The sequence below is a fragment of the Montipora foliosa genome, chromosome 1 (assembly GCF_036669935.1).
Source record: "Montipora foliosa isolate CH-2021 chromosome 1, ASM3666993v2, whole genome shotgun sequence".
NCBI classification, from domain to species: domain Eukaryota; kingdom Metazoa; phylum Cnidaria; class Anthozoa; order Scleractinia; family Acroporidae; genus Montipora; species Montipora foliosa.
The window spans coordinates 44,696,171-44,723,670 of NC_090869.1; the positions used below are offsets into that span (position 1 = coordinate 44,696,171).

Consider the following 27,500-nt stretch of genomic DNA (forward strand, 5'->3'; position numbering starts at 1 on the left):
TTATTGTTTTGTACTTGTAAGTGGAGTATCGTACCGTTTTGTAAGTAGATGAAGTGTATTGAAAGTAATTATGTGTGAAAAAAAAGGCCCCACATTCGGGAAAAAAATTGCAGACAGTTCCTGTTGAGCTGATGGTCTTTAAGCAGCCATTGCTCGGCCCCACTCTGTCTGAATGTAATGCTAGTTTATTTAACAATATCTTAAGGACATTCATTTTTAATAGTTTGTGATGTAGATCAATATTTTGGCTACATGTTATCGTTTCAATTCAAAATGTTATCATTTCTCTTGGGTAATTACCAGTAGGTTGGGATGTGCATCATTAGTTTTTTGGGTTGGGTGTTACTTGATGTTCTATTATTTTTTCGTCAGCCTTTGGTTGTAAACCGACTTATTAAAGTCAATAAATAAATATGCTTTTGTTGTCATTCCTGGTCGTGCAACTGTCAAGGAAAATCATATTTTACCTTCTGCAAAATTAGAAGTAAATAACGTGCTTTCCTTAGAAAAACGTCTCTTAGAACACTGAAAAGAACATTTGTAAGAGTGTAATTTGTTTTCTGGGGCACGTCTCAGGCCATCTACAGGCTTGCACATATGGTGTGCACAAATGGTAGCCTTGCCGCGTAATTACACAATCAAATCCTGTACTTTACAACACTTTCTGAAACACTGATTGGTTGTTCAAGAACTCCAACGGCAAATTTCCTTTAACTGTACACCCTTGTAAGCCAACATTGTTCTTTTTTTGTTATTTTGAAGGTCATTGTGTTGGTAGGTTACCCTGCATGTAAGTATCACCAGTGGTCTTAACATATTAGGTATTAAAAAGCAAGATTTTTGTGGTAACATTTCGTCTTTTCTCACTGATGGCTTAATTTCAGTCCTGAGATACACAGTTAAAAATAGAAGAATATTGCATAGACAAAATGTCTTAATACGAATACCTACACCAGGCATAGATGGCTAGTCATGTAATGTCTCCATGAAAAGTAATTTCTCCTCAGAGAACTTTACAATATTCAAAAACGTTTGGTTTTCGCAAATTGTCCTGTTTTCTAGTTTGAGACTTTGAGAATGCGGTTGAAAGAAGTCTTTTATTTTTTTGTGACACACAATTGACAAATCTTTGACTATTTAGAGATTAACTTCACATGAATTTAATGAAGCTTCTGATTGTTGTTGTTATTCTTTTTGTTTTTAACCAGCTGGAAAAACAACCTTTGTGAGAAATCACCTGGCACCACAGGGATATGTTCACGTCAGTAGGGTAATATATATTTCTAATAACGTAATTGACTAAGCAAACTTTTTTTTCTGCTTGCACACTATTTTTGTTGTTGCACTTAAAAAAAAACAACTCAACTTCGAAGTCAACTCCAAATCCAAATCCTTAGGCTTGGTTAAGACCTTGAAGAAAGAAGTACATAATATATAGATTTGGCCAAGCCTAAAAGCGGAGCTCCCTGGTTATTTATTCTTACTGCCTGTGGGGTTAGTGAAAACAAGAAGATCTTTTAGACCTTATAACCACGCTTTCAAATTTATCTGTTTTCTTAGCACTATATTCACAACGTAGTGCACATTCCCAAGCAGTCCTTGTTTCACTGATGACTATAGACACAAAATCACCTGATCAATCTGTAGCACAACAACTACACACCAACTTATTGCACCATTACTTATAGCCGTAGCAAAATCTCCGATTGGACCATCAGTCGTAGCCGTTGTGAAATCTCCGATGACGTAATAGTCTTAATTAATCTGGAACTTTCTTCGGGATATGTATGGGTATGAACGATACGATAATAACAGTTTTAACAAGTTACAGCTTTTTTTTCTTAAAAGTCACGATTAAATTTAATTGTTTTTTTTTTAATGAGTAAAGGGCTAACCAAGTAGTCACACGAGTCACCTAATTCAAGAATTACGTTATCCACGGCTATCTTTAGTACGATGGTTATTTTCCTACCAATGAAAGTTGCAACGTCGACACATTCCATGGATGATGTAATGGATTTTTATGTATTCAATACTCGCTTCGAATCAAGCGCTTCAATAACATAAGAAGGCAATATATTTTGTACCAAATAAAGAGTGGAATATTGATAAAAGTTTAAGTACATTAACGTTTTAACAGCTTTTGGCGAATAACCATCATAAGTTGCGTGATTGGAAGTCCCACTGACTATATGGTCGAGTGAAAGGTTGGGTCTGCTCACCAACAAACTAAAAAAACAAGATCTTTTAGATCTTATAACCACGCTTTGAAAATTTATCTGTTTTCTTACCACTACAGTCGCAACGTAGTGCACATTCCAAAGCAGTCCTTGTTGATTCACGGATGACTATAGACGCAAAATCGCTTGATCAATCTGTAGCACAACAATAACACAAAAAGGCAATATATTTTGCACTGAATAAAGAGTGGAATATTCATAGAATTTTAAGTACATTAACGTTTTAACAGCTTTTGGCGAATAAATATCATAAGTTGCGTGATTGGAAGTCCCACTGACTATATGGCCGAGTGGAAGTTTGGTTCAGCTCAGCGACAAAACGAAATTAAAAAAAACAACATGCAGAGCAAGAACCGCGCTCGGCCCATGGCTGCACGGTTAACAAGAAGGTCTTTTAGATCTTATAACCGAGCTTTGAAAATTTATCTATTTTCTTACCACTATAGTCGCAATGTAGTGCACATTCCAAAGCAATCCATGATGATTCACTGATGACTGTAGGCACAACTACGGCTACACACAAGTGAAATCTTCGATTGCACCATCAGTCGTAGCCGTTGTGAAATCTCCGATGAGGTAATGGTGTTAATTAATCTGGAACTTTCTTCGGGATATGTATGGGTATGAACGATACGATAATAACCCTTTTAACAACTTACAGCTTTCTTTCTTAAAAGACATAAAATTTTAAGTACACTAATGTTTTAACAGCTTTTGGCGAATAAACGTCATAAGTTGCGTGATTGGAAGTCCCACTGACTATATGGCCGAGTGGAAGTTTGGGTCAGCTCACCGACAAAACGAAAAAAATAAATAAACAACGTGCAAAGCAAGAACCGTGCTTGGCCCATGGCCGTGCGGTTAATAAAAGGTTTCGAATTGATGTTTGATGTTTCCGGTTGCTACTTTGATAATTAAATCATTTTCTTTGCTTTCTTCTATAGAAAAATCCATTGCCTAACTAGTGAATTCCACGGTAAAATTTACGCTAAAAACCGACATCGCATGAATCACAAAGCGATGAGTACGATATTGGTTTACTTTGGAATTCACCAGTTTGGCAATGAATTTTTCTTCCACCGCATGAGTTTTAAAAGAAAACAATCACACCCTCAGCGAGCGAATGGTAAAGGAAAAAAGCTATTTCAGAGTCAGCTGTCAATAGCCAGCGAATAGGAATCACGCTAAAATTAGAAGCCATAAAAAAACTTCGTCATTTCAAGGTCAAAGAGTTTTACTGATGTACTTTATTCCACTTTATCTCTGAAAACGAGATCATTCACATTTTGATGTATTTCATTGAAACACGCCAGGTTGGCTTGGAACAAGAATCGGCAAAATGCAACCAAGAAAAGACGAACTTCAAACAAGATCCGTTCCAACACTTAAACAACGTTTAGGTGCTTTAAACAAACTTCTGAAAACACAAGTTAGTGAAATTTCCCCCTAATTTTACTTCTCTTTCGCTCTCCTTTCGTTTCTGTTCTAGTCATAGGTGCTCCAGGCATCATGTAACCTTATCAGAGCTTCTAAAGATATGCCAAAAATTTTGCAATACAGAGAAAAAACAGCTCTAAGCAAATTAAAAATAAACACTTAGCTTTAAGTTTATATCAATGCGATGCTTGACTTGAAAAACTGCGTAGCCGCCAGTGTGGACCACAGCTATCAAGATATGTCAAATTGGATTGAAACCAACGAAAAATGCAGAAAGAAAACATTTTCCAAACCGTTTTCTATTTGAACACGAAAAGCATTGACAGTGTAAGAACTATAGTTGATGTAGTATGACCGTGTAGCCGCGTCGAGCCACAGAAAGCGCGCAAAAAATTAAGCCTCGTTTATGTTTTGGTGAGTTAACTGAATAGAGGGTAATGTGAAGTGCTAGATTTCTATCCCATATGAACCATGTGAGCGTTAGCCCTACTGATGGAAATGGGCCCAAACAAGGACAGAGAAAAACTCTGACCAGGGTGGGTGAGTTAACCTGAGGGTTTGGTGAGTTAACCTGAGTTGAGCCTGCAATCCAGTCGAAATCAGTATCTGGTCAGCGGTACACTTAAAAAAGAAAACAGCTGACCATGGTGAGCTATTAGCTTGAGCCCACGGTATGGTCACATGATACTTGTCAGCGGATACCTTCTTTTGACAGGTATCAATTGATCAAAACATGGATGTCCAACATCAAAGACTAGTACGATACTGGTTAAATTGGCATACATGGAGGGGTGGACGTACGTACGGATGATCGATGACGTCATGGCTATAAAACCAAAATTTCTCGCATCGATGGGTTACCATATTTTCTCAATTATGGTGCTCTGCGCGCGCACGCCGAAGGCACGCGCAGAGCTCCGCTATGACGTTCTTGGTTAGATTAGTTATTAAATTTAGTTAAATTTGGCACTCACATTAGCATTTAATCTGTGGCATCTTTAACAAAACTGTTTAACTGTTCAACAACTGAATAATAAAACACCGAACTAAGTTCTCAGTTTTCATGTAGATTGAGACATATCAACTGCACAATGCTGGTCTTGAGATGATGAGCTTGACTGGTTATGTGTCAACTTTCAAGATGTACGCTGTGCGCGATATTGCAGTTTTACCTATTGTCTAAAGCCTATCAGAACAACATCCCCAATGTCTACAACAGCAGGCAAAAACTTTGATTTCAAGGCGGAGACTACTTAAGGATCACGTCTCTTACAACTAAAAGGCATTTTTTAACCCAACTAACCAGGATGGCATAGTTTACAATATTCCGTGTTAATGTGGTAAGGACTACAGCACCAAGACTGTAAGACAACTAAAAGACGTTGTTGACCCAACTAAGCAAGATGCCATAGCTCACCATATTTAATTTTAAGAATCACCTCTCCTACAACTAAAAGGCGTTATTAACCCAACTAAGCAAAGTGACCTTTTTCTCTGCATTGTAACGTATAACATTATAAAATATACATATATAAGAAAACTAATCAAATTAGATAAGTACAAAAGTTTACTTACACCCACTTAAACAAGGGAAAAAAAAGCAAATGTAAATTACATCGTGAGATAAATGACTCGTTTGACAGCGTCAGCCGTCAGCGGTGCAAGATGGCGGTTTATCTTTTTCTCTGATCATCTCTGAAAGTCTCTAAATGGGCAAACCAAAGGCAAAACAGAAGGCTACCTCTTCGCCGAAATCGCCTACTACATCTTCTGACGATGAATTTTGTGAAAACTGGGAGAAGATTGAGGCGAAGATCGAAGCGAAGCTCAACAAGTGGATCGATGAACGTCTTCCCTCCATCATACAATAATTATTGTGTTTTTCATGTTAACAACATATTTAAAACCATATGAAAAGAGTGTTTATGAATAACCTGTCTTATTTATATGACTGGCTTAGCGTTAACTCTAAGTATCACTTTGTTATTCTGCTCCCTCATAACAATTTTTTTTTTAACAAATCAGCCTGTTGCTACAGTTAAAAGGTGAAATTAGGTGTCATGTTTTACATGTTTTGAGTACAATCTTCAATAGCACAGATAGCACTGTATCTTTTCGAAAGCTTCGTCATTTAGGGCCATATTTGCTAGGCCAAGGGTATTGTAGTCATTGCATGTTTTGAAATTGTCAACATTGAGTTGTTAAGATTCACCAAAGTGTACTTAAGTCTGATTTGTTTGTAACCAGGCTGTCTGATTAATTTTCGACAGAATGTTTATCATTTTATTTATCGTGGATTGCACAGTATTCAGTAATTCATTGACTGATTTTCCCATTGACCCCTTCATATCCCTTTAGTTTTGCACTGAAACTGTTGCAAAGTGATCTCGAGCTTTGTTTTGTAGGACCACTTGGGTACATGGCAGAAATGTGTCTCTGCTTGTCAAGAAGCACTTTTGTTTGGTAAAAGTGTTGTGATCGACAATACCAGTCCAACAAAGGAAGTGAGAAGAAGGTATGTCAGTTACATTCAATGATTGCTCTCAAATGACTGAAAATCAGTATAAACTTCTATCTGTACTCTAAACCAAATCTGAACCAACTCTCCAAATCGACCTTTAGCCACTGACAGAGCAGGAGACTAATGACAAAACAAAACCGTCTTCCCTAAATGCTACGCTCAACAGAAAAATTCTCTAGTTCATTTTGAATTTGCAAGCAAGAGTGGGAAGCACAGGTAACAAAACTTGTGAACGACATTGGTCGCTTCTTTGTAAACAAAATTGATGCCATCCGTTCTGAGATCGATGGGCTTGATCTGGATTCCACCAATGTGCCTAACGATGAGGTAGTTGATGACTCCTGTCCATTCAACACTTTCCATCTTCTGTCGGATCAAAGAAATCTGGCGTGTCAGACTTCAAGAATTTACGACATGTAAGCAACCTACAGTTCATCTCTAAACTTACAGAACGAGTGGTGTTTAATCAACTTCATGGTCATCTTGGTTTATTTCCAAAGCTATAGACAGCTTACCCTAAGAGTTATAGCACTGATACAGCATTACTAAAGGTGCACAAGGATCTATTGATGAATATGAACAATCAGAAAGTTACCCTGTTGGTATTACTTGACCTAAGTGCCACGTTCGATACCGTGGACCACAAGATCTTACTGTCACATCTTCAGTCAAGCTTTGGAATAAGGGGCACGGCTCTGGCCTGGCTCTCCTCGCACTTGTCTGATAGACGTCAACGTATCATCTATGACGGATATCAGTCATAAGATTTCAAGCTACGCTTTGGACTGCAACAAGGATCTTGTCTTGGCCCGTTATTGTTCACTATTTATTCCAGTAAGCTCTTCCATATAATACGCAATAACGTACCAGATGTAGACATCTATGCTGATGATACACAATTGTACCTTGCATTCTCACCCAATAACACTTCTCAATTACAGGCAATTGCATCAATGGAAAAGTGTATCGATGAACTACGGACATGGGCGCCCATTGACAAGTTAAAAATTAATGATGACAAGACAGAATTCATGATTATAGGAACTAAACAACAACTTGCGAAGATAAGCCCACAAAATCTGACTTTTGGTAAAGCTACAGTTAGTACTGTTACTATTGCAAAGAATTTTGGGACATGGTTAGATAACCATCTTACACTGCAGGAAAATATAAGCAAAACTTGCAGAACTGCATACCTTCACATTCACAATTTCAGACATATTCGGAAATAACTGAAACTGAAAAACTCATCCATGCTTTAGGGAAGAATCGACTACTGCAATAGTATTCTGTATGGGTTACCTGAGGTACATGTAAACAAATTACAATGCGTCCTGAACTCTGCTGCGAGGTTGATAACATATACACCACGGACCTATCATATATCTCCAGTACTTAAAGCATTTCACTGGCTTCCTGTCAAATATAGAGTACTATTCAAGATAGCCATACTTACTTTCAAATCAATTTATGGACAATCACCACAGTATTGAAAAGAACTTATAAGCATTAAATCTAGCACTCAATATAACCTTCGGTCCAACAATGGACTTTTTCTAACTTTTTCCCAGCAATTAAGACAAAGAAAACATAAGGAGATCGGTCATTCTGTGTAGCAGCCCCGACAGTATGGAACAATTTACCAGAGAGTGTTCGTAAGGAACAAGACTTTAAGAGATTTAAATCTCTGTTAAAACCTTTTCTGTTCAAAAAAGCTTATAATTGACTTTTACTTTTATCTTAATTTTAATTTCTTTTATTATACTAGTTAGCACAATTATTTGTATATGTTCTTACATTTGTATTTATTCTTGTAATCGTTAACATTTATTCTTGAGATCATTGTTGTATTTTATTTTTTAATATTTTATATTGTTGTAAATTTAGCGCATAAGATTATATTCATATAGAGTTATGCGCTCTATAAGTATTAAAGATTATTATTATTATTATTATTATTATTATTATTATTATTATTAAGCAGAATCAGTTGCAGTTAGGCAACATCATCGCTCAACTGGTGTCTTTTGTCCCAGAAAAAAAATTGAATGATCAAGATAGTTGCAAGTCGATTTTGCGAGGAAATATAGCCAATTTCCACCGTGGAGATAGACTATTGATCGAGTTACGAGTTGAGTTGAGTTTGAGTTAAGATTGAGTTAATATTGAGTTACGGTTTTTGGCTTTTTTGCCACTTAAAACTAATAAATATTCAGTAGAAGTCACTGGGAAGACCATGAAACATCGTTTTCGTGAAGTGCACAGATGTATATTTGTGAAATGGAACTGATCAAAACAATCTTGAAATTTCTTGCACGGCAGTATTCTTGTTTACTAGTTTACCAGTTTCAGCAATTGGACTCCTTCGATTTGACTACTGCCTTCCCTTCAGAAGATTATGCCAAGCCGTCCACATGGCTCATGAAAAGATCAGACCACAACAACTTACTTTTTTCGACTAGTGTGTGTGATCTTGAACATCCCACAGGGTTTATGAACATTGAAGGTTGTGACCTTATTCGCGAAGACTTGAAAGTCTAACCATTTGAGGATGTTATTACAAAGGCAGCACTTTCTCCCCGGTTATTTTAAGACCCTGAGTCAGCCCTGAGTGTTGCGGGTCCGGCCGGAGTTGAACTCACGATCTCCTGCATAACAAACTGAGCCACCAGCGTGCGGTTGTTCCTTCTAGCGATCAAGTCTATCGACGCAGAAAAGATGTCTTCTTGCCTTTTGGGATTTACTGATAAGCCAGTTTATAGCCCCGGCGGCTAAACGGTGAAACGTACCGTTTGTCGTCCGGCAGCGTGGTTTTCATGATCGGTTATCACACAGAACATTATCAGAACAAGTGAGCCGCATGACGGTTTATGGGAATCCGGAACCTGGAACGCGTTTTTTTCGATGCAAAAACAAAAGAAACTGTGCACGAAAAACTAAAATCAATGAACAAGTGAATTAATAAATAATGAGAAATAACGGTAAACTGCTTTATGCAACGTGATTTAAAGCGATACAAGTTTTAGGATGGCAAAAGTGCAGACAGAAAGAAATGTGTATCGTGATTTGTACAGATCATAGACATACTTTCAATTTCGATTCTCTGATTTCAAAACTTGTTTGTAGACCTTTTTTTTAACCGGTTGAGTAGGGATCCAGACAGACAAATTTTAATTAACAATTAAAGATCACTACTTCGAACGCTTGCCGACGACTCTGCGATTAACTATCAACATTCCATTGCGTGAGAAGCGCAAAGATCCCAAGTCTTACCATGTAGAAACGGGAAACAGAAGGTGAGCGAAACACGCTTCATTTCATAGTGTTTTCACTGATTAGTAACAACTCATATTTTAGAAAGGGGCCAGTATGGATTCCGAAAAACAACGCGAATCGCATCCGTGACCTTTCTAGTCACCACTAAGTAAACTCGCGTGACACTCTCCCATAACCAGGCACCGTGACACAATCCGGGCTGCAGGCTAAAACACGGGTCACTTTTGACGGGTTACTCGTTGCAGGTCACTATTTTACCTTTTGGAAAGTAACCCAAAACCCTAATTGATTAGGCCTAAACTTGGTTTGTTAGGCCTAAACTTGGTTTGTTAGGCCTAGGGTTAGCCAAATTGAGGGTTGTACGAGTGACCCGTCAAACTGAAAGTGACCTTTGTTTTAGACCCCACCCAATCTCGGTCATAAATTTCTGGGACAGCTGTCTGTGTCACCATCCTTTTGGCTGGGATTGTAGCTAGGCAACTAGACATCATAGCGGACCGAAGTAGGGATGAGCATGCATTTAATTTCATAACTTGCAGTTTAAGTTACCACTTAATACCACTTTAAAGAAAAATATAATACCATCAAGGCCAGGCGAAACAATCAAGCATTACTTTCAACATCTTGTCTCTCTCAACTTTGCAGTGAAATGGTTTTCCGACATGTGCGACTACTTCAAACATTTTCACACATTTAAATGCTCGGCTCGTTTAACTGCCAACATTACAAAACTTCGGTGAGTAGCAAACGTGACAATCGTCTTGACGCATTGATTTTTAGAATTTAAGTGGTTGTGGGCAAAAAGCGCAGTGCGGGCTCACTTCGTCAGATGTTTTCCTCTTTTGTTTACGGCGTTCTTGTGATGATCAACCGTGATGCCGGACGACAAATACGGTTCATCGTTAAGCCGCCGAGCCGGCTTTAACTGGCTTACCAATAAAGCCCATGTATCCCTCAAAGAAGACATCGTTTTGACGTCGATAGACTTAACAGCAGCAACGAGAATGATGCCGTGAAAGGTGTAATAATTATAAGATTCTTTTGATCATTGGAAAGCCATGCCATTTTGCAAACTTTTTTGCAAATATATCTTTCAACGCGGATAAAATAGTTTTCAAAGTGACTTACTATCGATATTTAGTACTTTTAATTGCGAAAAACGCCAAAAACTGTAACTGAAACTTAACTCAAACTCAACTCAAACTCAACTCAAACTCAACTCAACTCGTAACTCGATGAATAGCCGATCCCTCCACCGTGAATGTTTTTTAATTTAAACAATGTATTCTTATTTGATATTTGCCGCAGGAGCTCTGAGTTCTCATCAGGAGAGCTTTTTCGAATCACATAGATTTCATCTCCAGCAGTCACACAGGAGGAGATCAGGAGCTCTGAGTTCGCATCAGTAGTGTTTATTCATTTCACATACATAGAGATTTTATTTACAGCAGTCACTCAGAACGCGTTAACCAATTATTAGGGATAAAGAATCAATACCAAAACGAAAAAACACGTGAAAAAGAAGAAATAACCAAGCTTCAAGCTGGAAACACGTGAGCCCTTTGGGACGTCTGCTCATGAAAATTACCAGTGAAAGGGTAGCCACGGAAACCTTGGAGTGACCAACACAATATTTCCCAGTCTCCAGGGCTTCTAAAGTACAATGTAAAATGTAAATTAAGGCATGCGTCGTTGATTTTCCCGGTAGGGCAAATTGCAAAAAGTCGATGTTATCAATGACTTGGCTATACAAGGAACTAAGTGTGAAACCTTCCATGATTTTAGCTATCTGAGCAGTAATAATAATCGGTGTTAAATCACTATCCACAGACTTGGGAGGTGACACTTTGGGCAGGGGTGGGACCAGTGATTCCTTCAACTGAGCTGGAACGTAGCCCTGTTTTAACGACGAGTAATACATGTCAGTGAGCACAGGACACAATTCCGCTGCAAACTCCATTAAGATCTTGTTGGGAATCGGACTAGGGCCTGGGAACTTGTTGGGCCTTATCTGTCGCAATGCCTTGTACACAACCCTTTGATTTTCTAGGAACTCCCTAGGGACCTCAAGATCCAGTTCACAGTCCGTCAAGTCAAGAGGAACAAAATGAGCAGTCAATCCCGCGAAGAAATCGTTGAAGCAATCAGCGAGAGCGGTAAGAGACGGGATGTTCTCATCCAGCATTTGAAAGGCCCAACTATCAGTAGTACTCCTCTGACCTGTCAACCCTTTAATCTCCTTCCACCACCGTTTCACATTACTATCTTTCAGGGCCGCGACTTTCCTTTCATAAAAGTTCTTTCTGCACGTCTTTCATTCCTGCTGGACCCTGTTTCTCCAATATTTAAAAATAGTAGAATCTTTACCGTGCAACACAAGGGACTTTTGACGCCGTAAGATTAAGGTCTTAAGCTTGGAGGTCATCCACGGTTTGTCAGAAGTACAACACTTTGTGCGCTGTAAAGGGAAGAACCAGTCCATCGCTTCCGACATTGTTGTAGAAAACAAGTCGAATTTATCCTTAACACTCCTCAGATTGAATAAATTTCCGCAATCATGCTGCATAATCCATCTGCCAAAAGCATCCACTTTACTAGGTCTTAAATCCCTCTTTAGCAGTGAGCTGATGAGTGAGGATTTTTCCGAGGACTCTGATCTTGTAAGCATAAGGACGGTGTAATGGTCACTGCTGCCAATCTTAGGTAATTGTTTAGCTGGCGAAAACAATTTGGGCCTATTCGTAAGGGACCAGTCCAAAGTGCCAGAGTCCCGCATTAAAACCTTTATCACTTGAACTAGACCAGTGGACAGCTTAGTTTGCTGCTCAGTGATCCCAGTACTGACTGGGTTAAAATCTCCGTATACCACAACAAGACCATCAGGATGTTTACAAAGAAATGAATCACCATTATTTTGAATGTGTTCCAATAAAATCTTGTTTTCATCCGACCCGTTTCTTGGGGGATGGTAGAATACCCCAAGTAGAATGACTGAGACTGCACGTGGTAGTCGGAAGGGCCTGATTGTAAGCCAGAGGGATTCAACATCCGGAAGCTCAAATTCCACGAGTCGTTTGCAGGGAATATGAGAGTTAACATATGTAAAAACACCTCCATATCCATCCATGCGATCACTCCTAAAACAACAAAATCCGTCAAGCAAGATAGCAGAATCGCCTATGGCAGAGTCCAGCCAGGTTTCTGTGATAAAAATAATGCCCGGTAGATTTAAATTTACCACGGCTTAAAGCTCATCCACTTTGAAGCGTAGTGATCGTACATTCGCCAACAAAACACCCGGAAACCATGGCGTTTGGTAGGGAGAGGATGGTAAATGGTCAGGAACTGACAGGTCATGGTCCGACAACTCGGACAGGCTTACTAGTTCTACTCCTGGTTTCTTTCTCAATCGCGCACCACGTTTCTATCGAAACCGCTTCCTGATCCCAAGCTCGTCGAGCTTTAGCCATTGCTCCATCGGAAGATCTAATTTCGGTGTGTTTTTCCAATTGACTTGAGGACGGCGCTGGAATAGGTCAAAATACCAGGAGTATCGTCACTCGGTGGTTCAAGATGGTGGCCCACCACTCGTGAGAGATCAAACGTAGACCAGCGGCCATAATTCTGCAACAAGTTAGAGAGATGGAGAATAAACGCCACACTGAGGCCACTAAGACTCTTATGTGCCTGTAGAGGATGCATGGCAAGCGTTTCGACGCCGGCAAGCGTTTACCGTCATCAGGTACAAAAAGAAGCAGAAGTGAGATGTCAATTTTGGTTCTTTGCTTGCAGTGTTGTGGCTCAGGTCTCAAGCTACCAGTGTTGCCTTCATGACGAGATCCTCACAGAGTGAAGTATCAGACTTGATATCAAGTCTGATAAAAGAAATAATCCCCTTGCGGAACATCAGTCTTTTGAGGGCATCTTCTTATTTTCCACGGATCGATGGCCAAGACAACATTTCAACTGAGCACTTAAGAAAAGGTTCAGGAAATCCATCGTCGGTAGTCAGAGAGACTGAGATGAGCACCTTCCTTACTTTTCCTACAAGGATGTCCCTCAAGAGCCGATCAGGCTTTCCAACATTTGCCTTGATTTTCGTTTATTGTTAATTGCAGTTTACAGTGTCCCCAATTAGTGCTCCAGCGCTAGAATGATTAGACACTTAAAACAAAGTTCCTTTCCTTTCCTTTCCTTTCCCAATTGAGCTCTTTGGCAGATGAGAATGTGAACACTCTGGTGTCCTCAAAGAGGGATGGTTATGAAGGTGAGAAAGAGAATGCTGGGGTTCATGCTTTGGAGAGGAGATATTTGTAAGAAATGTCATAGCTAGTCAAGGAAAATGTGATCAAAGCAGAAAACGTACTATGACGAGATGTCCATACCATACCGTTGAGTCTGCTCATGACAATTGCCACTGAAAGGGTAGCGACTGCAACCTGAAGTGACCATCACAATATTGCACAAAAGGTTGCAGACGATAACCTGCACAACATCCCTGTGACCACGCCAATAAAAGAGCTGTGTCTGCACCTGCCATTCAGAAAGACTAACAGGTAGGGACAAGAGTACCCTGTACACTTGCCAAAGAAATGGCAGAAGCTCAAGAAAGAAGAAGCATTTCCTGTGCAGTACTGCAAGCAACCAAAGACCAGGTCTGTTGCATGTGCCTTCCTTGGTCTTGCAGGCTCTTATTAATGCTTTACAGCAAACTACCAACGTCAGCTCTAACTCTAAAGTGCTTCATTCTTCTTTGGTCGCTGAAACAAAACAGAATCTATCTTATGTGATACATTTAATCGCAGTGACCAACCATAGGCCATTGATCTGGCTACAAAGAACTAAAGATACAAACCAGAGGCTAACACGACTGGGAATCACTATTAAGAAATACCAATAGGTTATATTTGCAGGTTAAGGTCACGTGCCTGGGTACCACTTAGCAACGAAATGCTTTGATTTCTTCAACAATGATTTGACTATGAAATGCCAAAGAAATGGCAGAAGCTCAAGAAAGAAGTAGCATTTCCTGTGCAGCACTGCAAGCAACCAAAGACCAGGTCTGTTGCCTGTGCCTTCCTTGGTCTTGCAGGCTCTTATTAATGCTTTACAGCAAACTACCAACGTCAGCTCTAACCCTAAAGTGCTTCATTCTTCTTTGGTCGCTGAAACAAAACAGAATCTATCTTATGTGATACACTTAATCGCAGTGACCAACCATAGGCCATTGATCTGGCTACAAAGAACTAAAGATACAAACCAGAGGCTAACACGACTGGGAATCACTATTAAGAAATACCAATAGGTTATATTTGCAAGTTAAGGTCACGTACCTGGGTACCACTTAGCAACGAAATGCTTTGATTTCTTCAACAATGATTTGGCTATGTACAGGACAGAAATAAAGTGAGGCCTAACGATACTGTGAATGTGATTGATGAAGAACCTTCACTTATCAACTGCATCAGGAACTTATTTGTTCATCAACCCTTACCTGGGTGAGAATTGTTTACGCTTAATGGTTTGAATGTTCACATGCTCATTCACAACATTTTCTGTACTACTGCGACGAAGGTGGTGGTGGTGGCGGCGACGGCGATCACAATGGCAACAGCGAAGGTCAGTGGCGACTGCTACTGCTAGTTCTTTATTTAAAGTCGGTAAAAATCCTCAGTAATTATAATAGTATTCTTATTAGGTACAGTAATATGATATCATAAGAATTCGAATTGCTATTAAAATACTATTTTACAAGATTGCTGAGTGAGAATCTGACGATTTAAGCGGTTGATGTCCTTCTTGAACAGCCCATTGATCTAGTTGTCTTAATAAAAGTCTGTTTACAAGCCAAGTGGCCCATCAGAGCCGGAGCTTTTCCTGGTTTCTGTGGCATGTAGCTAAAGCTATGCTTCAAATAATTAGTCGTTGGCTTGGACAATGTCAATTTACAGAAAGAATTACGCAATGCATAATCTGTGCTTCAGTTGCTAAATAGTTCGCGCAAGTTTGCTGGGGCCAACCTGTTCAGGGGCTTAAACGTCCTCATAGCTTTATTTTGTTTCTCACATTTGTTGGTCCCATTTTAGTGTTTCGAGAAGCAAGCTGGAACTTACTTCATATTTTGCTTGTTGTACAACCCTAGCTGCACGGTTTTGCAATTTTTGTAGTTTGTCTCGCAAATGGTTACTCAATCCATCCCAAACGTTGCCACAGTAGTGGAAATGAGGTTGGATCAAGGCCTTATAAATTTGTTGTTCAATGGATTGCAGGATTAGGGACCTAAGATGCCTCAGGATACCGATTGCTGAGGATACCATTTTATGTACTTCGTTGATGTGGTTCAATAATCGTACCTAATGACTTGGCTTGCTCAACTCAGCTGAATGGCTGGTTGTCTAATTTGACATTTGGTTCGACATAATTTTCTGCAAGAAGCTTCTTACGAGATCCAACAAACTCCCTTTTCGCAATGTTAAGACTGAGCTTGTTTGCTTTTAGCCAACAGTGGAGATTCGTAAGTTCCCGAACGTTGCCACCGTAGTGGAAATGAGGTTGGATCAAGGCCTTATAAATTTGTTGTTCAATGGATTGCAGGATTAGGGGCCTAAGATGCCTCAGGACACCGATTGCCGAGGATACCTTTCTATGTACTTCGTTGATGTGGTTCAATAATCATACCTAACGACTTGGCTTGCTCAACTCAGCTGAATGGCTGGTTGTCTAATTTGATATTTCGTTCGACATAATTTTCTGCAAGAAGCTTCTTACGAGATCCAACAAACTCCCTTTTTGCAATGTTAAGACTGAGCTTGTTTGCTTTTAGCCAGCAATGGAGACTCGTAAGTTCAGAATTAGTAACTTGTTCGAGTTTGGCGCAAATACAACCAGAGGAGGCAATGTATAGGTCATCCGCACACATTTTTGCATAAGCTGTGTTCAGGCAATTAGGAAGATCATTTATAAATAGTAAGAGAAGTAAATGGCCAAGTATACAGCCCTGCAGTTTCCCACAGGTGATTTCACTTCCACAGGGTAACACTCTGTTAACAGTACATTTTTGAGACCTATTCCCTAGGCAGGAAGCCAAAAATCGTATAGAATTTGAAGGTAATCATAAAGTTGTTGGTAAATAATTTTTCTAAATTTTTTGAGACAAGTGGCAGTACTGATATTGGTCGATAATAGACGGTATTCATAAATAGCAGCCAAGAATTTTTGCTTTGTCTTTTTGCAAGTCATCTGCACTAGCTTCGTTAGCACAAACAAAATTTAACAGAATTTCTGCTCCAAAGTGAGGCTACTAAGGATGATTAGCACAAAGACAAAAGGATTATTTTTTGGCCGCCATTTATGAATATGGTCTATTGCCAAGTTCAAATTAACGATGAAGAGATATATGAAATGAATCATATATTGAACTGCAGATATGAAATCAAGTGAAGCTATGATCCTCGCAGTTATGAACGCAATTTTAGCAATTGCATAGAGAAACCTGAAAAAATCAGGACTTCAACAGGGTTTGAACCTGTGACCTTGCAATACTGGTGCGACGCTCTAACCAACTGCGCTATGAAGTCACTGACGTTGAGAACTGTTCGGTCATTTGTGGGTTCTAATGTTCCTGTAATGAATGAATCAACGATGAAATGATATATGAAATGAATCATATATTACCGTATTTCCTCGAATAATAGCCGGGGACGATTATTTCTTTTTTTCGCACCAAAAGGAGGAAGCGACTATTTCAAATATTTCTCACAGAAGGTCGTGCCTTAAATATTTTGTTTTATTATACATTAAATCAAAAAACTAATCACATCAAATATAAACCGAACATGGGTTTTTAGTGTTTCAAATTTGTTTCGTTGATTACGGTAATCAATGTTCAATGTCAATATCTTGGGTGTCAGCCTGAATCATCGCTGATGACTTTAACTGGATCAGAGGGGAGGGGGAGGGGGTCGATTATTCGAGGGAGGCGATTATTTTAAATATTTCGGTCAAAGGGGGGCGATTATTCGAGGGAGGCGATTAATCGAGGGACGGCTATTATTCGAGGAAATATGGTAACTGCGAATATGAAATCAAGTGAAACTATGATCCTCGCAGTTATATACACAGTTTCAGCAATTGCGTAGAGAAACCTGTATTTTCATTCATCATGGGAACATTAGAACCCACAAGTAACAACAACCATCCATTTATTTGCCAAATTAGAAATGTTTTAAAGGAATCTGACCAACAAATCGCCTTCTTGGATACTTTGGTTTCTCGCAAGGATAACACGATCACTATTGATGTTTACCGCAAAGGAACTCACAAGGACAGATATTTAGACTTTTCTTCTCACCACGACAAACGTCACAAGATCAGCACAGCTGAGACCCACCTACACCGCGCAATTAAACTGCCAAGTACACCGCAAGGGAAAAATAGCCGAAATCAATCCCTCCTTTGTTATTTCCAATACCTTATAGCGGACATTTTCCAAACCACCTACACATGCCATCCCTTCACCTGAAGAATTGGTTGGTAGTTTTTTAAATGGTTTGCGCCTCAAGAGAATCCTAACGGTTTTGCTGTCCTTCCTTTCATCAATGGTGTTACGCAACCCCTAACAAGAATTCTTCGAAGGCACGATATTTGAGTTGTAAATAAGCCCCTCAAGACTTTGCAACAAGAATTCCTTTCTCCTAAATTCAGACCACCTATTGAACACCAACCCAACGTGGTTTATAAAATACCCTGTGCCGATTGTGATTGGTGTTATATAGGTGAGACTGGCCGTTGCTTTTAAACCCGCAAGAAAGAACACGTTAGGAATGTAAAACATGTGCTAATGGGTCAAACATTGCGAAACATGCGGTCATCGCATTGATTTCAATTATTCTCGAGTTATCGACAAAGGCTCTTTTCGTATGAGAAAAACTCTAGAGGCCTGGCACACCTCTGCTACCAAGCATGCTGACAATAACTCTAAGCCGATTCCTAATCAGTGTAGCATTCTTTTTAAACAATAGCCACTTTTTTTCATACTTTTACTCTGTTCTTTGTATTACTTTTGTCTCGCCTTTTCTGTATATATTTCACTAATTTACATTCAATGTTTTATCCGTGGGCGGTTGTAGATCGACAGCCGACAGCTTATATTCCTTTTCAAATATTTTTAGCCAGAGAGCGTTTTTTATTGTATAGAAATGTTTTATACAACAGAATAAATTAATTTGATCAGGCAAAAAACCACTCAGAATAGTTATAAACTGAACGAGCTGAGTAGTTTCAATAAATTATTGCTTGCATTTTCTGGGTTGTAACAAACACACACAATTAATAAAATGGACAAGAGGATAAATAATGAAATATTTAAATCTAACTAACATCATTGGCTTCATAGCTCAGTTGAAACCTCGTGGAAGTCCTAAATGTTGCAGGTTGCTCTACGCAACTGCTAAAATTGTGTTGATAACTGCGAGGATCATAGCTTCACTTCAAGTTCAAATTGCCGCAAATAATAGGTGCTTTGGGTGTTTTTGTGGCGTACTCAGTTAGAAGGATAATGTTTTGAGTAGTTATATGCCACCCTTCAGACCAGAATTGACAGGTAGTCATCAAATGACGTCATCAATCAGAAAGACAAAAAAAGGGGGCGTGCATAAATTAAGGGCAAGTTGGGGCATGACGCAACACAGCGTAACCCTAACACACGTAACAACACGTGCATCCCATGTTGTCGCATAAATTAGGGTTAGGCTAATGAGATGCAAGTCATGTATGAAGACGAGGGTTTTTTTCATGGATGAGAATGACAAAGAAAGGGTGGCCATAAAATATGGGCAAGTTTGAACGTAACCTTAAAATACATTTTTCGTAAGGAGCAAGCACGCACGTGTGGCGCATTAAACAGTACTTGTGTGTGCATATCATTTTGACAATATGTGAATAGCCTGAGAGAGAGGGCTCTGTCCTGCTCTGGAGTTCAAGGGAATGAGGGATAACAACGGAGCAAAGACAAGACTAAGGAAAAAGAAACCAAGCACAATAACATCAGATGACCTCATTGAAAGCCAATCAAAAGACAAATAGACCAATCTGTGATTGGTTTCTAATGATATAACCGGCGCATCATGTCTGAGAAGAAAGAACAAGTCGTACCGATTCGAAAACCCACTTGGCCATCCAAACCTCCTACCAAGAAGAAGACAAAAGTCACACAAACATACGGAGGAAACAACGTTATGACCATGGAGGAAATAAAGGAGTTTCCACCTCTGTTGCCCATCCCACCCACACCCACTGTGCAAGTCTTGGAGCAGACCTACCAAGAAGGGGAAGTGTGGCAGGCCAATGAACCTACCACCATTGAAGAACGCATGAGGCAGATCCCTAATGCGACATGCCCTTTTCATGGTTTTTTGTTGGTGCACCGAACATCAGACAATTATTTTGATTACGTGAAATGTCGTGAGTACCCCTGTGCCTTTATTGCAAGCCAAGAAGTACATCAGTACTTACAAGTGGTGGAGAAACAATGGCACCAACAGCTTGTGATTAACACCGACAAAAATCATTCCGAATGGCCAAAGATGTTGTGTTTCTGCGATAATCTTTCACCCTGAAACAGAGCAGAACTGAGAACCCTGGACGCATGTATTTCAGCTGTTTGACCTGCACATGCCCCTACTTCCAATCGTTGGAACCTCCCTGGAAGCACAAGATCCTACTCTTCACCCCAGCGAAATTCAGTCCACCACCTCCGCATCCTCGATTCCCAGGCTTTCAACCACGCCTTGTGGCTTACCAATAAAAGAATAACAGAACGTAGTGCCATCTTGGCATCACCCATACAGGCAGAGTGGAAGGTCGTTTGAGAACACATCCCAAGCGCCATCGGCCTTTAAAATGGCTTGTCGCATGGCCCAGCACCTATCTGATGGATGCTTTTCAAAGACCACATGATCTGCGGTCAACATTTTAAATGATTTTAATTGGTTCAATGGTGTAATAAAAAGAGAATGCTGCCATTTGATTGACATAGTTGTCGTTGTGAGTGAGAGTGAGCGAATGTCGAAACCGAGCGAGATCACTGGGGGTGCTAAAGGCACCGATGTCTGGGCCACACGATGGTCGTGGTAATGTGGGATGCATGTTATGTGCATTCTCCCTTGCAACCACCCTATCACCCGACGGGATGGGAAAGGATGGCGTCTCAGTGGTGGTCATGTCATCCGGGGGATAAACATGATCAAGTGTAACTCCTCAGACACAGAAGCGGATCATGCCTGCCGAGCTACGAATAAACGGCTACAGCGCACAAACCAATTATCATCTGGTAAAGTCAAGGGGTTGTTGCAGTGCAATTATTGGATCATAAAGAAAGCTGATACTGTGTCTACTTTTGGAAATTTTGTTCAAACCCTTGTATCTGTACTCGATGAACAACACAGAATCTTTGGCTCGAGTACGATCGTGTTGAGGACAGGCTTGAAGCCTGCCTCGAACCCATTGTGTTACTGATGGGTAAAACATGTGCTGACATTGGCACGCGAAACTTGGAAGCTAATACTGACCCGTGGCATAGTTTACAGAACATGTTTTCGATTCGTTAGGGGGAATAGAGTATAGTGTACACCCAAAAAAAACCAATCAAATTGCATTTTGAGTGGTGCATGTTGCGTGTAATTTGATGATTTCATTCAACTAATCAATGTCCAGATCCAGGTATAAAAAGTGCTCACCGTTTCACCAAAAGGATAGTTGACAGCGACGGGGATACAAACAGACCATGAATGAGAGATTGAGTTTACAGGCATCGTCAAGCCTTTGACATTGAACAGGCATTCAAACAAAAAGTCGAGGAATTGAAACCTTTGGATAACTGCAAGAAAGACAATGATATGCAAGGTCAACACCAAACAGTGCAAAACCTGGATAAGCCGTCGCCTCCGTCTCGAAAAGTCTATCATCAACCATACCACACAATGGGCCACCATCAAACAGGAGGAGGAAATATAACAAAAACGCATACAAGAAGAAGTTAAGGAAATAAGGGAGATAGATAATCGCGTTTTGGAAATGAGATGAGAACTGAACGATCTGAAACATATAAATCAGATTTACCGAGCATTGTACGAGGCCAAATGTCGTGAAGTGTCCTGTGGCACTCTCGGTTGAGTGACGTGTTAGACTTGGTGCTGTGTGAACTGTGCATGGAAGAGAAAAATGAAACCTATGTGGAAGTTACGCCCAAAGAGATTCTTTCTTGGAGCCATCCAATTGTAATATGGGGGGATTTAAAAGTGTGCGTTCCATTCTATATGATAAATAAAATGCTGATGTAAAACTGTGAAGTGGATAGTGTCATGAAACCCTCACCGTTAACGTATGAATCCCCTGGGAAGCCTGGTAGTTTGGGCGGTGTCCAAGCTTTTGCCGAGGCACAAGGGTTAAAACCTACTGCAAGGGGTCTTAAGCTACACGTTACACCGTCCCCGCCGAAAACATTTCCCTACATTTCCCACACTAGTGTTAAACATCGATGAACAATGGGTGGCCGATTTCATGGAATTGCAAGGGTTGGCATGCTGGAACAAAGGGATACGGTATGCCTTAACGGTGTTGTCCAAAAAAGGTACCTAACCATCCCACTCGTAATGTACTAATGGGGACTGTTTAAAATGTCCAAACATCCAAGCTAGAAAATATTGTAAAAGCCAGACAAATGTGTTGAAAAAACTTTTGTGTACTAAATTGTGCAAACTGATAACTGCGTCGCCTGCAAAAAAACAATTTACTCAACTCCTTATAGGTGTAAAGGTAAACATGAATGCGCCAAACCTAAGGAACAACAAATAACTCGCTTCGCCTCAGCGCTGGAGGAACGATATGCATTTTTCCATGCCAGCTGCAGCATTAATCTTGTTCACGATAACACAATTTACTCTTTTATAAACATTATTTACATTTCACTCTTAATCGCGCAGCCTATGTTTAAGAATGCTTTTCAAAACAACTTTTTTTGGATTAAGGTAATGACTGTTTCAAGTATGTTGTGCCGTTCGTTTGTTTAAAGAGAACTGTTTCTTGCAAATATAGCAAACAAGTTATTATCTGCTATGAGCATCCATAGAGGCAAGAATATTAGTTTTCTGACTGATGACGTCATTTGATGACTACCTGTCAAATCTGGTCTGAAGGGTCGCATATAACTACTGTTTCGTCATTATCTTTCGATGGTCACACAAAGAAGTTCTCTGGATAATGCAACACAACATCTCCAGCTTCGTCCAAACGTAACATTTTCTGAAGTCGACACCTACGCTTAAAAAGGTTCTTGTTGGGCGAGCACAAGCAAACCTTACAAAAGTAACGGTGTCGACCCTTTTCCATGGATTTACCCCCAGCAGAGACGGATAATTTATGCATATACTTGGACCGACTTTTACCCCCAGTAGAGATGGATAAGAGTACATGCGCCTGACATGGCTGCCACAATTTTTTTAGCTGTTGCTTTCTATATCTCTTTACGCCAAAATTTTAGTCTTTTTACCACGTGTTTGATTTAGTTCTAAGTGTAATCATTCAGCTATAGGTGAAAAATGACATGTCTCGGGACTTTTATAAGTGGAAATTTTTACAATTTATCGGCTGTAAAACTTGGACTTGCTTGCTTCGAAAACAGTGTATGGACAATTATCAATACCTTTAGTGCAAATGATTTACCTTCGGGTTTTTCTTTTGAGCCTTCATCACGTTATAGACGCTTTAGAACTGGTAAACAAGTACTTGAACGGCCAGAGTGACCCCTTCAGAGGACAACGAACGAAGCAAAATAGTGTCAACATGAACAATCTCATCTACATACATCGTTCTTCGCTTAGAGACATCTTTCAGAATCAATCTATAGTGAAATTCTGCTTACTAAATTCTCGATCTACCCGCAACAAGTCACGCATCATCCACAATTTTGTCTCTGACTCAGATGTTGACTTATTGGCCGTAACGGAAACCTGGCTTCATGGAGATGCGTCTGTGGATTATTACAGGCGTGATATCTGTCCTGGAGGTGTTGTTTTCTACCATTTACCTAGGTTTGAGTCAAATGGTGGTGGAGTTGGTGTTTTGGTAAAAGACCATTTCAAAGTTGAGCAGTGGCCAAATGGTCTTCAATATGTCTCCTTTGAATACATGGAATTACAGCTCAAATCAAATGGAATTCCTGTGCGACTCGTGGGGGTTTACAGACCTCCTAGTCTTAGCTGTTCACTATTTTTAAACGAGTTTGCTAATTGTCTTGAGCACTTAGCAATTTCATCTGGCCACCTCCTGCTGACTGGCGACTTTAATTTGCATGTTAAGTCTCCCGACGATGTGTCATCACAACAACTTCTTAACCTTATTCAGTCTCATAATTTAACACAGAATGTGACTTCTGCCACACATGTCAACGGTAGCACGCTAGACTTTATTATTACCAGACAGGGGGAAGATCTTGCTGATGATTTTCTTATTTCTGACCCTGGTATTTCTGATCACCACGCAGTGTGGTGCTAACTCTGGCTGGCCAAACAACAACGTACCAAGGAAGTGATATCGTGTCGCAATTTACATTCTGTTGATTATTATGCCTTCTGCCGTGATTTTCAGAGCTCTGATTTCCTTAAGTATTATCAGCATATGGATTTACCTGATTTGGTCTCAAGATGTAATAATACACTTCCTTTGTTATTAAACAGTTATGCTCCTCTAAAACAACGATCTGTGTCTGTACGTCCACGTACGCCATGGTCTACTCCTGATATCCTTCAAGCTAAAACAAAGAGAAGAAAACTGGAGCGAAAATGGCGTGCTACTAAGTCTGAAAGTGACCATCAACAACATACTGAACTCTGCTGCTTGGTCAATGAGATGGTCAAAATTGCTAGAGACCTACTTTGCTATCATTATTAAGGATAACGAGGGTGACCAACACTGCTTGTTGCAGTCCATTGACCACCTCATAAAACAATGCAGCATTACCTCGACAATTCCATTTAAAAGTATCAGTATCAGGGTACTGCTTTGAATGAAATAATATTATTTTTTACGAAGGAATACACCCTTATGGTCAATGAATCAATCGATGAGATGAAATGTTTTGCTCCTTGTTTTATACAACAACGCTACAGTTCAGTTTATTCGCACTTAATGATATTGTACAGACTTGAACAGTTGCTATTTAAGAATGAAATATTGGGAAATGAAATATCCCGGTGGTCAGCTCTGTCAAATGGAAAGCGCCCTTAGAAAACTATTTGACAGTTGAATACGTTGCTTTTCATTTGGGAATTTAACAGACTTCGCTTTTATTGTTTCTTGAATTAAATTTTAGTAATGGCAAACTTGAATGTTTGTTTGCCATAGTCTGTTTTCATGTGAGGTTTGTAAAAGTTAAGATATATATCTTATTTGCCAGCTGGGAGGTCCGTATAGCTAAAAACTGTGACCTCGGTCTTGGAAATGCTGCCTGAGGCCGCAGGCCAAGGGCAGCTTTTTCAAGACCGAGGTTAACGACTTCCTAACTGAACGTTTCAGTGAGAAATAGTTGTTGTTAAATTATATTTCCAAACCTCTTGTCTAATAACAATCTGTTTTGAAACACTTCGTTCTGTATGGAAATGGATTCGGTGTCAAAAAAATGGAAATTTAAAGCCATCATACAAGTTCACGCAACCAGGGCTAGGATTCCTCCCGGGTTGGCAGGCAAGACGGAAAAATTCCGTCCGCTTCCACAGCCAATAAGATTGCAGGATTCGCAGAATTCCGCCTGTTCGCGCAAAAAAAAAAAATAAAAGAAAGATACCGGTACCTAGTATTGCATGAATGGCTTTTTGACACTTCGTTGATTTTTTTTCACAGGAGTTTCATTTCAAATCGCACCATTTTTTTAAAAATAATTTTTGTTTCTAGTTCTTACTTGTCATTTCTTTTTGTGTATGTCCTATTTATTCTCTCGTTTTTGTTAGTGATGGTGAAGTAATTGCGGAGTTGAACTTGAACAATTATCATGTCCCCAGTTAACCCATTGACCCCTAGGAGTGGGACTTTTCGGTCTAACACCAGACGGTTTTACTCGTCAGTGGGGGCGGTCCAGGGCAGTTCAGCTGTCAGTGGGTGAAATTAATTGGAGAAATGATTATGTATCTGACTGGAACCAAAGCTGTGTTTTCAGTTAACATTAGACTTGGCTGAGATAATTGATTTGGAAACCCTGGTCATCTACTATTTAGTTTTCCCACACGGATAAAGTGAGAAAAAGGTTTTTTCGTAATCACTTTCAGGTACATTGATTGCGCAAAGCAAGCCAAGATTCAAATACGCTGTTTTCTCTTCGACGTATCCCTTGAACATGCTTTGCACAATAATAAGGTGAGTTACTCAGAAAGCGGCTTGACCCACTGATGAGGCTCCTAAGTCATATCATGAGCTTAATCTTCTTGATTATTGGCTCTCAGCATGTTTTGTTTGAGTTAAATTATTTCTTTCCCTGGTCGTTATTTTGACGTATGTTTGAATATGATAATATAGAGTTCATGCTCTTAACATCACAGCAGCAGAGGCATCCCAATCCTATCCTCCGGGTACTATACACTTTTTATAACCAAATAGGTTTTTGTGTTACGGTTAAAGAAACATTGATCACATGAATACATGTCAAAGGCTCCATAAATGAATAATAGAAAATATTAAAGAAACGATGACAGGTGACTACGGCAACAAAAGCATTTTTTCCAAAATGTTTCGTTTCACTTTCTTAAAGGGGCTATGCCACGTTATTTAAGGGTGTTTATGGGAAATCTTTAATTAATCACGAGTTTAAAACTCGAAAATGGTGATGTGGAATTGCTTTACTGATAAAATTATTGGTACATCACAAATATGATGATTCTAAGAAAAAAACGTCAAGCCGACTTTTTTCAAGATTACCCAAATGCAATCGGTTTCAATCTAGTCCATTTGCGTCCATCCATGCTTCCCTTTCCCTTTTCTGTATGTCTTTTATGTTTTTCAACAGTTTAATTGGTTATTGCAAGGTTTCATTCTATTTTTTGGGCATTTTGGGCGTCATGAAATTCCATCATTTTGCGTGACATAGCCCCTTTAATACTCTGGGGATTCTTCCATCTATCTTGTCAACGTTTTTCAATATGGGCAAAGTATTCTAAGCAGGATCAGATTGGTACGAACAGTTTTGGAGTAAAGATAGACCAAGATGTCTTCACCTGGTCGTCAAAACCCTAAATGTGGTTATATCGCACTGTTTTGCAGAGTGCGGGGAAAATATGTACTATAATGTGTGGCTTCTCTAGAGCAAAGAGACTATTTTTATCTCGATCCTTTTTCGAGTGTAAATCTCGGTACGTATATAATAAAGTCATATCTTTGCGCCGGTATACATGTAGTACGCACCAACGTTTAAAATTCTTGCTCTTTAAAGCAATAATACTGCTTTTGTCTGGCATTATCGTTGGCAAAGTCATTGTTGTTTCTTTAATGCCACCGGGCATTTGATAAGTAAGGCCCATGTATGTAGTCTTGCTTCCTGTATTGTGAAACACCAAACTTCTCTTAAGCTATCTTAATAGCAGCCGATGAATTCGTTGCTTGTTCAATCCTGTAACAGGTCAATCTTGAATTGTTCACCGACTTTATCCGACATCACACTTTTCTCAGAAAGCAGGGTTAAGCATGTGTCGGCCGGAAGCTGAAGATTGTTTTGTGACACTTCTTCCTACGGAGGAACTATAAGTATTTTTTACATACGTATTGCTTTATTGATTATAGGTTCGTGAAATGACTAATAAGGAGGCTTCATACAAACATGTTGGATACTCGGCATTTGTTAAGTACAAGTAAGCAAAACGTCTGACATGTCAGTTCAGCTTTTCTCATACCATTCCAAGACGGTGCCACCTATTTAATGAGTGTAAATGTTGAGCAACAGACAATCACGTGCCGATTTTGTTTTTTGTGGGGTAATTTCTCTGGTG

The 27,500-nt window shown here is 39.7% G+C and overlaps 1 pseudogene; it reads left to right on the forward strand.

Annotated features, from left to right (window-relative positions):
- LOC137999444 (bifunctional polynucleotide phosphatase/kinase-like) overlaps positions 1–27,500 on the forward strand; it is a 244,082-nt pseudogene that overhangs the window by 205,169 nt on the left and 11,413 nt on the right.